General features: G+C 60.5%; 1 pseudogene; it reads right to left on the bottom strand.

Moving 5' to 3' along the window:
- Positions 1-6,702: 6,702 nt before the first annotated feature.
- On the bottom strand, positions 6,703-7,546 carry LOC119151000 (annotated as a pseudogene).

Below are 7,546 nucleotides of genomic sequence, written 5' to 3'. Positions count from 1 at the left end.
GTTCCTGCAAAGCAGCATCTCGACAGCAGCGTGGCTCTCTGGCCGTGGCGTGCTGCTGGTGAAGCTGGCCTCCCTCCGCCTACTCAAGGCTCAGCCTGGCTGTCCTGCCACACCGCAAAAATCATTTCAGTGCAGATGTCCATCTTGGAGGCGGTTGTCAGCTGGAACCTGCAGGACTGGGAGGAGGGCAGCAGCGTTAGCTGGCAGTGGCGTGACTCAGGCAAAAGCAGCCAGGCTGTTTTTACTAGCATTTGGGTCCAGCAGACGATTTTCTCCACGTCTAGGCAGGAGTGAGTGCAGAGGGTGTGGAGGAGGGTCGACCTCTGGTCCCTCGGCAGCTGGTCCTCGGGGTGGTGGAGAAAGCACAGTGTGTCTCCCAGCAGCTGCTGCCTCAAGCACACGCACTCCAGCCCCACACGGATGCTGGGCTGCTCTTCTGGCAGCTGCCCCGTGGTGTCCGGCTCCAGGGTGAAAGAGTGCCCGGGGGGTGGCCACAGGAACACAGGCAGGCGGTAGGTGATGCTGTTCCCGTGCACACTCCAGGTTTCATGGGCACCCTCCTCCCCAGTGGCTGGGTACAGCTCTGGCATGAAACTCCTCTTGCACAGTATCTGGCAGACCTTAAGGAGGTCACCCACCAGCTCCTTCAGGGCCTCGCACGTGTCAGGCAGCTCCTGCATTGGCGGTGGGGTGGACACAGCCATAGAGCTGACACCGCTGTGTGCACCATGGAGGTCTTCCTCCTCCCTGTCATCCTCCTTTCTGTCCTGCTCACTGCGGCTGCCAGAGGCAAGCTTCATTTTCCTGACCAGCCAGCAGACGCTAGCGAGCAGCACCAGGGCCCCCGCAACAGTCCAAAGCGGCCACTGCTGCAACGCGGGAAGGAACGTGCCCCTGCTCCGGTCAACCTCCTGCATCACCCGAGTCGTCTGCTCATCCAGATACGCCTTACGCTGCCGCATCCGCTCGTCCGTGGCCGTATCTCTGTGGTGAAGGCCCTTCTGCACGGGCTGCATGGCCAGAATAGCCAGGATGAGGGCGATTGCCGCAGCCATGGCCTAGAGGAGGTGGGAGAAAAGGGGGCTGAGCAGGGCTGGGTGGGAGGGAGCGCGGGGCTGGGGGAGCGGGGCAGGAGCCGGCTGGAGCTGGGGGCCGGTAGGAGAGGGGGTGATGGAGGTGCGAGGGAGCAAGGGCAGGGTTTGTGAGCACTGTACCGGCGGGAGCCGCGGGCTGTCCCCATAGAGTCTCCCGAGGCCCCATCCCTGCCACAGGACAGCATCCCATGGAGCCACGGGCACGCGTCCCATCCCCAAAGCCGCTCTGGGCACCTGCCCCCAGCGGGAGCCCCCAGCAGCTCTGCCCCAGCCCCGAGGGCGGTACCGTGCCCTGCCCTGAGGGGCTCGCCTCTCGCTCTGGGTTAGAAAGGCCCTGGGCATCTGCCCCGTCCCCCACCCAGCCCAGCCTTCCCCCTGCATGCTGCACTCACCGAGCGCCGAAGGCAAACTGCAGTGGGGCTGCCTGGTGATGTCCCTGAAGACAGCTCCCATTGTGACACGTCCTCGGTGATGTCACAGCCGCTGGGACAGCATCACCCACCCAGCAAGCTCCAGCCTTCGTCCCCACCGCCCGACTCAACGGGTCCTGGGCATCGCACCAAGAACAAAGCAGCCTGGCGGGAGCAAGTCCCCAGGGGCTTCTTGACCAAGGGAGCAGACACCCCCCAAAACTGAAATGAAGACGGGGACTGCAGGTGGATGTCCCTGACTTATGTAGAGAGGTGCAAAGTTTTCTGGGCCGGGTGGTCTGACTTCGAGCTGTCTTGAAAAGAGGAGCTAGGAGCCCTTGGGCAGAGACAAAACTCCTCCTCCCTGTGCTCCTCTCGGATTCCTTCTGGCGGGGCAGGACTGAGCCCTGCAGACACTGACGGTTAAGCCAAATGCGAATTGTGTCCCTGGTGCAGGTGGGAAAGATCCTGCGGCTCCTGTCTCTGGTTACCAAGTTGCCCCCTGCAAGGGCAAGCGAAGGAGCTGGAGAGGCCACTCTGGGGACCGCGTCTCTCCGCTCCCCTGAGATATTTCCATGGTTCAGGACAGCCCTCTGTACAGCGTGCTGCATCTTGCTTCCCAGAAACGTGGCCTGTACTGCATGAGTGCACGCCCTGAGACCCAGACAGCTCAAAAGCTTTCTTTAGCATTGCTGAATATCCACCAAGACCGACATGGGTGCCGTGTTTCTGTCTGTTCAGCATGTGCAGGACTGTACATCTGATGGGCCTCCCGTGCAAAGCCTTCTGGAGGTGAAAGAGGGAGGGAATTGTGCCCCAGAGTCCCTTTCTGTGTCAAGCTTCTTGTTGAGGTGATGGGGACCTGAGGTCCCAAGTGGAGGGAACCTAGAATCATGGAATCATTTAGGTTGGAAAGACCCTTGGGATCAACAAGTGCAGCCATAAACCCAACACTGCCAAGTCCATAGTAAACCGTGTCCCCAAGTGCCACCTCTACACGTCTTGTAAATACCTCCAGGGATGGTGACTCAAGCACTTCCACTGGGCAGCCTGTTCCAATGCCTGAGCACCCTTCCAGTGAAGAAATTTTCCCCAACAGCCACTGTCATCCTCCCCTGGCACAACCTGAGGCCATTTCCTCTCATCCTGTTGCTTGTTGCTTGAGACAGGAGACCGACACCAGCTTTGCTACCGCCTCCTTTCCGGTAGTTGTGGAGAGTGAAGAAGGTCCCCGCTGAGCCTCCTTTACTCCAGGCTAAACAACCCCAGTCCCCTCAGCCGCTTCTCGTAAGAATTGTGCTCCGGACCCATCAGCAGCTCCGTTGCCCTCCCCTGGACACGCTCCAGCACATCTGTGTCTTCCTCGTCCTGAGGGGCCCACAGGTGAACACCTTAGTCGAGGCGCAGCCTCACCAGTGCAAGTACAGGGAGATGGTCGCTGCCCTGGTCCTGCTGGGCACACTGGTTTTGGATACAAGCCAGGATGCCCTTGGCCTTCCTGGCCACCTGGGCACGCTGCCGGCTCGTATGCAGATGGCCGTTTTCTGCCCCAGGCCCTTTTCTGCTGGGCAGCTTGGCAGCCGCTCTGCCCCCAGCCTGCAGCGCTGCGTGGGGTTGGTGTGACCCCAGCGCAGGCCCCGGCACTGAGCCTTGTTGAAGCGCACACAGCTGGCCTCGGGCCATCGCTCCATTCTGTCCAGGTCCCTCTAGAGAGCCTCCTGCCCTCAAGCAGATCAGCACTCCCACTCAACTTGGTGGTGTCTGCAAGCTTAGTGAGGGTGCACTCGACCCTCTCGTCCAGATCATCGATGAAGATATTAAAGAGAACTGGCCCCAGTGCTGAGCCCTGGGGAACACCACTTGTGACTGGTCACCAGCTGGTAACCCCATCTGCTACCACCCTTTGGGCTCAGCTGTCCAGCCAGCTTTTAACCCAGCAAAGCGTTCGCTTGTCCAAGCCACGAGCACAGGGGCTGGAAGGAAGGTCCAGGGCCCGTCAGCTTGAGCCCAGGGAAGCTTATGGAGCAGATCATCTTGAGTCCCATCACATGGCACGTACAGGACAGCCAGGTGATCAGGCCCAGCCAGCATGGGTTTGTGATCGGCAGGTCCCGTTGGACTGGCCTGATCTCCTTCTATGACAAGGTGACCCGCTTAGTGGATGAGGGAAGGACTGTGGATGTTGTCTACCCGGACTTTAGCACAGCCTTTGACACCGTCTCCCACAGCATTCTCCCGGAGAAACTGGCTGCTCGTGGCTTGGACAAGTGAACTCTTTGCTGGGTTAAAAGCTGGCTGGACAGCTGAGCCCAAAGAGTCAATGAAATGTGCAGTGAAACCGCAGAGTTCTTCAAAAGACACACAGGCCAAGCTGCAAATGGACACCCAGACAGAGCATCCAGTGTATTCCATAGGCACACTCAGACAGCTCTTTCCAACAGGATGGGTGGTCCCATGCTGTTACAGGTGATAACAGGAGCCTCAGCTGCAGTGGCATCTCCAGCTGGACCGGCGGACATTCCCCACACGCCGGTGATGCTGAGCTCCCCTCGGGCGGTGTCATGTCCGTGCCCAGCTTGCTCAGAGCTGCGGCACGCACTCCCCAGGCGGTCTCTGGGGTGAGCAGATTCTCTGTGCCAGTGTCCGCAGTTGTCCCTCGGGCCCCACCGTTGAGAGATGAGAGGAGATCCTCAGGGTCGCAGGCACGGGTGGAAAAGCCTGTGACCACCAGGAGACGGGTGCAGAGCTGCAGACCTCTGAGGTGGAAACTGTCCTGCTGGGTGCGCCTTGCCATGTTCCTGCAAAGCAGCATCTCGACAGCAGCGTGGCTCTCTGGCCGTGGCGTGCTGCTGGTGAAGCTGGCCTCCCTCCGCCTACTCAAGGCTCAGCCTGGCTGTCCTGCCACACCGCAAAAATCATTTCAGTGCAGATGTCCATCTTGGAGGCGGTTGTCAGCTGGAACCTGCAGGACTGGGAGGAGGGCAGCAGCGTTAGCTGGCAGTGGCGCGACTCAGGCAAAAGCAGCCAGGCTGTTTTTACTAGCATTTGGGTCCAGCAGACGATTTTCTCCACGTCTAGGCAGGAGTGTGTGCAGAGGGTGTGGAGGAGGGGCGACCTCTGGTCCCTCGGCAGCTGGTCCTCGGGGTGGTGGAGAAAGCACAGTGTGTCTCCCAGCAGCTGCTGCCTCAAGCACACGCACTCCAGCCCACACGGATGCTGGGCTGCTCTTCTGGCAGCTGCCCCGTGGTGTTCCGGCTCCAGGGTGAAAGAGTGCCCGGGGGTGGCCACAGGAACACAGGCAGGCGGTAGGTGATGCTGTTCCCGTGCACACTCCAGGTTTCACGGGCACCCTCCTCCCCAGTGGCTGGGTACAGCTCTGGCATGAAACTCCTCTTGCACAGTATCTGGCAGACCTTAAGGAGGTCACCCACCAGGCTCCTTCAGGGCCTCGCACGTGTCAGGCAGCTCCTGCATTGGCGGTGGGGTGGGCACAGCCATAGAGCTGACACCGCTGTGTGCACCATGGAGGTCTTCCTCCTCCCTGTCATCCTCCTTTCTGTCCTGCTCACTGCGGCTGCCAGAGGCAAGCTTCATTTCCCTGACCAACCAGCAGACGCTAGCGAGCAGCACCAGGGCCCCCGCAACAGTCCAAAGCGGCCACTGCTGCAACGCGGGAAGGAACGTGCCCCAGCTCCGGTCAACCTCCTGCATCACCCGAGTCGTCTGCTCATCCAGATATGCCTTACGCTGCCGCATCCGCTCGTCCGTGGCCATATCTCTGCAGTGAAGGCCCTTCTGCACGGGCTGCATGGCCAGTATAGCCAGGATGAGGGCGATTGCCGCAGCCATGGCCTAGAGGAGGTGGGAGAAAAGGGGGCTGAGCAGGGCTGGGTGGGAGGGAGCGCGGGGCTGGGGGAGCGGGGCAGGAGCCGGCTGGAGCTGGGGGCCGGTAGGAGAGGGGGTGATGGAGGTGCGAGGGAGCAAGGGCAGGGTTTGTGAGCACTGTACTGGCGGGAGCTGTGGGCTGTCCCCATAGAGTCTCCCGAGGCCCCATCCCTGCCACAGGACAGCGTCCCATGGAGCCACGGGCACCCGTCCCATCCCCAAAGCCGCTCTGGGCACCTGCCCCCAGCGGGAGCCCCCAGCAGCTCTGCCGCAGCCCCGAGGGCGGTACCGTGCCCTGCCCTGAGGGGCTCGCCTCTCGCTCTGGGTTAGAAAGGCCCTGGGCATCTGCCCCGTCCCCCACCCAGCCCAGCCTTCCCCCTGCATGCTGCACTCACCGAGCGCCGAAGGCAAACTGCAGTGGGGCTGCCTGGTGATGTCCCTGAAGACAGCTCCCATTGTGACACGTCCTCGGTGATGTCACAGCCGCTGGGACAGCATCACCCACCCAGCAAGCTCCAGCCTTCGTCCCCACCGCCCGACTCAACGGGTCCTGGGCATCGCACCAAGAACAAAGCAGCCTGGCGGGAGCAAGTCCCCAGGGGCTTCTTGACCAAGGGAGCAGACACCCCCCAAAACTGAAATGAAGACGGGGACTGCAGGTGGATGTCCCTGACTTATGTAGAGAGGTGCAAAGTTTTCTGGGCCGGGTGGTCTGACTTCGAGCTGTCTTGAAAAGAGGAGCTAGGAGCCCTTGGGCAGAGACAAAACTCCTCCTCCCTGTGCTCCTCTCGGATTCCTTCTGGCGGGGCAGGACTGAGCCCTGCAGACACTGACGGTTAAGCCAAATGCGAATTGTGTCCCTGGTGCAGGTGGGAAAGATCCTGCGGCTCCTGTCTCTGGTTACCAAGTTGCCCCCTGCAAGGGCAAGCAAAGGAGCTGGAGAGGCCACTCTGGGGACCGCGTCTCTCCGCTCCCCTGAGATATTTCCATGGTTCAGGACAGCCCTCTGTACAGCGTGCTGCATCTTGCTTCCCAGAAACGTGGCCTGTACTGCATGAGTGCACGCCCTGAGACCCAGACAGCTCAAAAGCTTTCTTTAGCATTGCTGAATATCCACCAAGACCGACATGGGTGCTGTGTTTCTGTCTGTTCAGCATGTGCAGGACTGTACATCTGATGGGCCTCCCGTGCAAAGCCTTCTGGAGGTGAAAAGAGGGAGGGAATTGTGCCCCAGAGTCCCTTTCTGTGTCAAGCTTCTTGTTGAGGTGATGGGGACCTGAGGTCCCAAGTGGAGGGAACCTAGAATCATGGAATCATTTAGGTTGGAAAAGACCCTTGGGATCAACAAGTGCAGCCATAAACCCAACACTGCCAAGTCCATAGTAAACCGTGTCCCCAAGTGCCACCTCTACACGTCTTGTAAATACCTCCAGGGATGGTGACTCAAGCACTTCCACTGGGCAGCCTGTTCCAATGCCTGAGCACCCTTCCAGTGAAGAAATTTTCCCCAACAGCCACTGTCATCCTCCCCTGGCACAACCTGAGGCCATTTCCTCTCATCCTGTTGCTTGTTGCTTGAGACAAGAGACCGACACCAGCTTTGCTACCGCCTCCTTTCCGGTAGTTGTGGAGAGTGAGAAGGTCCCCGCTGAGCCTCCTTTACTCCAGGCTAAACAACCCCAGTCCCCTCAGCCGCTTCTCGTAAGAATTGTGCTCCGGACCCATCAGCAGCTCCGTTGCCCTCCCCTGGACACGCTCCAGCACATCTGTGTCTTCCTCGTCCTGAGGGGCCCACAGGTGAACACCTTAGTCGAGGCGCAGCCTCACCAGTGCCAAGTACAGGGAGATGGTCGCTGCCCTGGTCCTGCTGGGCACACGGTTTTGGATACAAGCCAGGATGCCCTTGGCCTTCCTGGCCACCTGGGCACGCTGCCGGCTCGTATGCAGATGGCCGTTTTCTGCCCCAGGCCCTTTTCTGCTGGGCAGCTTGGCAGCCGCTCTGCCCCCAGCCTGCAGCGCTGCGTGGGGTTGGTGTGACCCCAGCGCAGGCCCCGGCACTGAGCCTTGTTGAAGCGCACACAGCTGGCCTCGGGCCATCGCTCCATTCTGTCCAGGTCCCTCTGCAGAGCCTCCTGCCCTCAAGCAGATCAGCACTCC

This window comes from Falco rusticolus, chromosome 1, assembly GCF_015220075.1.
Source record: "Falco rusticolus isolate bFalRus1 chromosome 1, bFalRus1.pri, whole genome shotgun sequence".
NCBI lineage: Eukaryota > Metazoa > Chordata > Aves > Falconiformes > Falconidae > Falco > Falco rusticolus.
The sequence above is the reverse complement of the archived record's forward strand: the minus strand, read 5'-3'. Positions and strand labels throughout refer to the sequence as shown.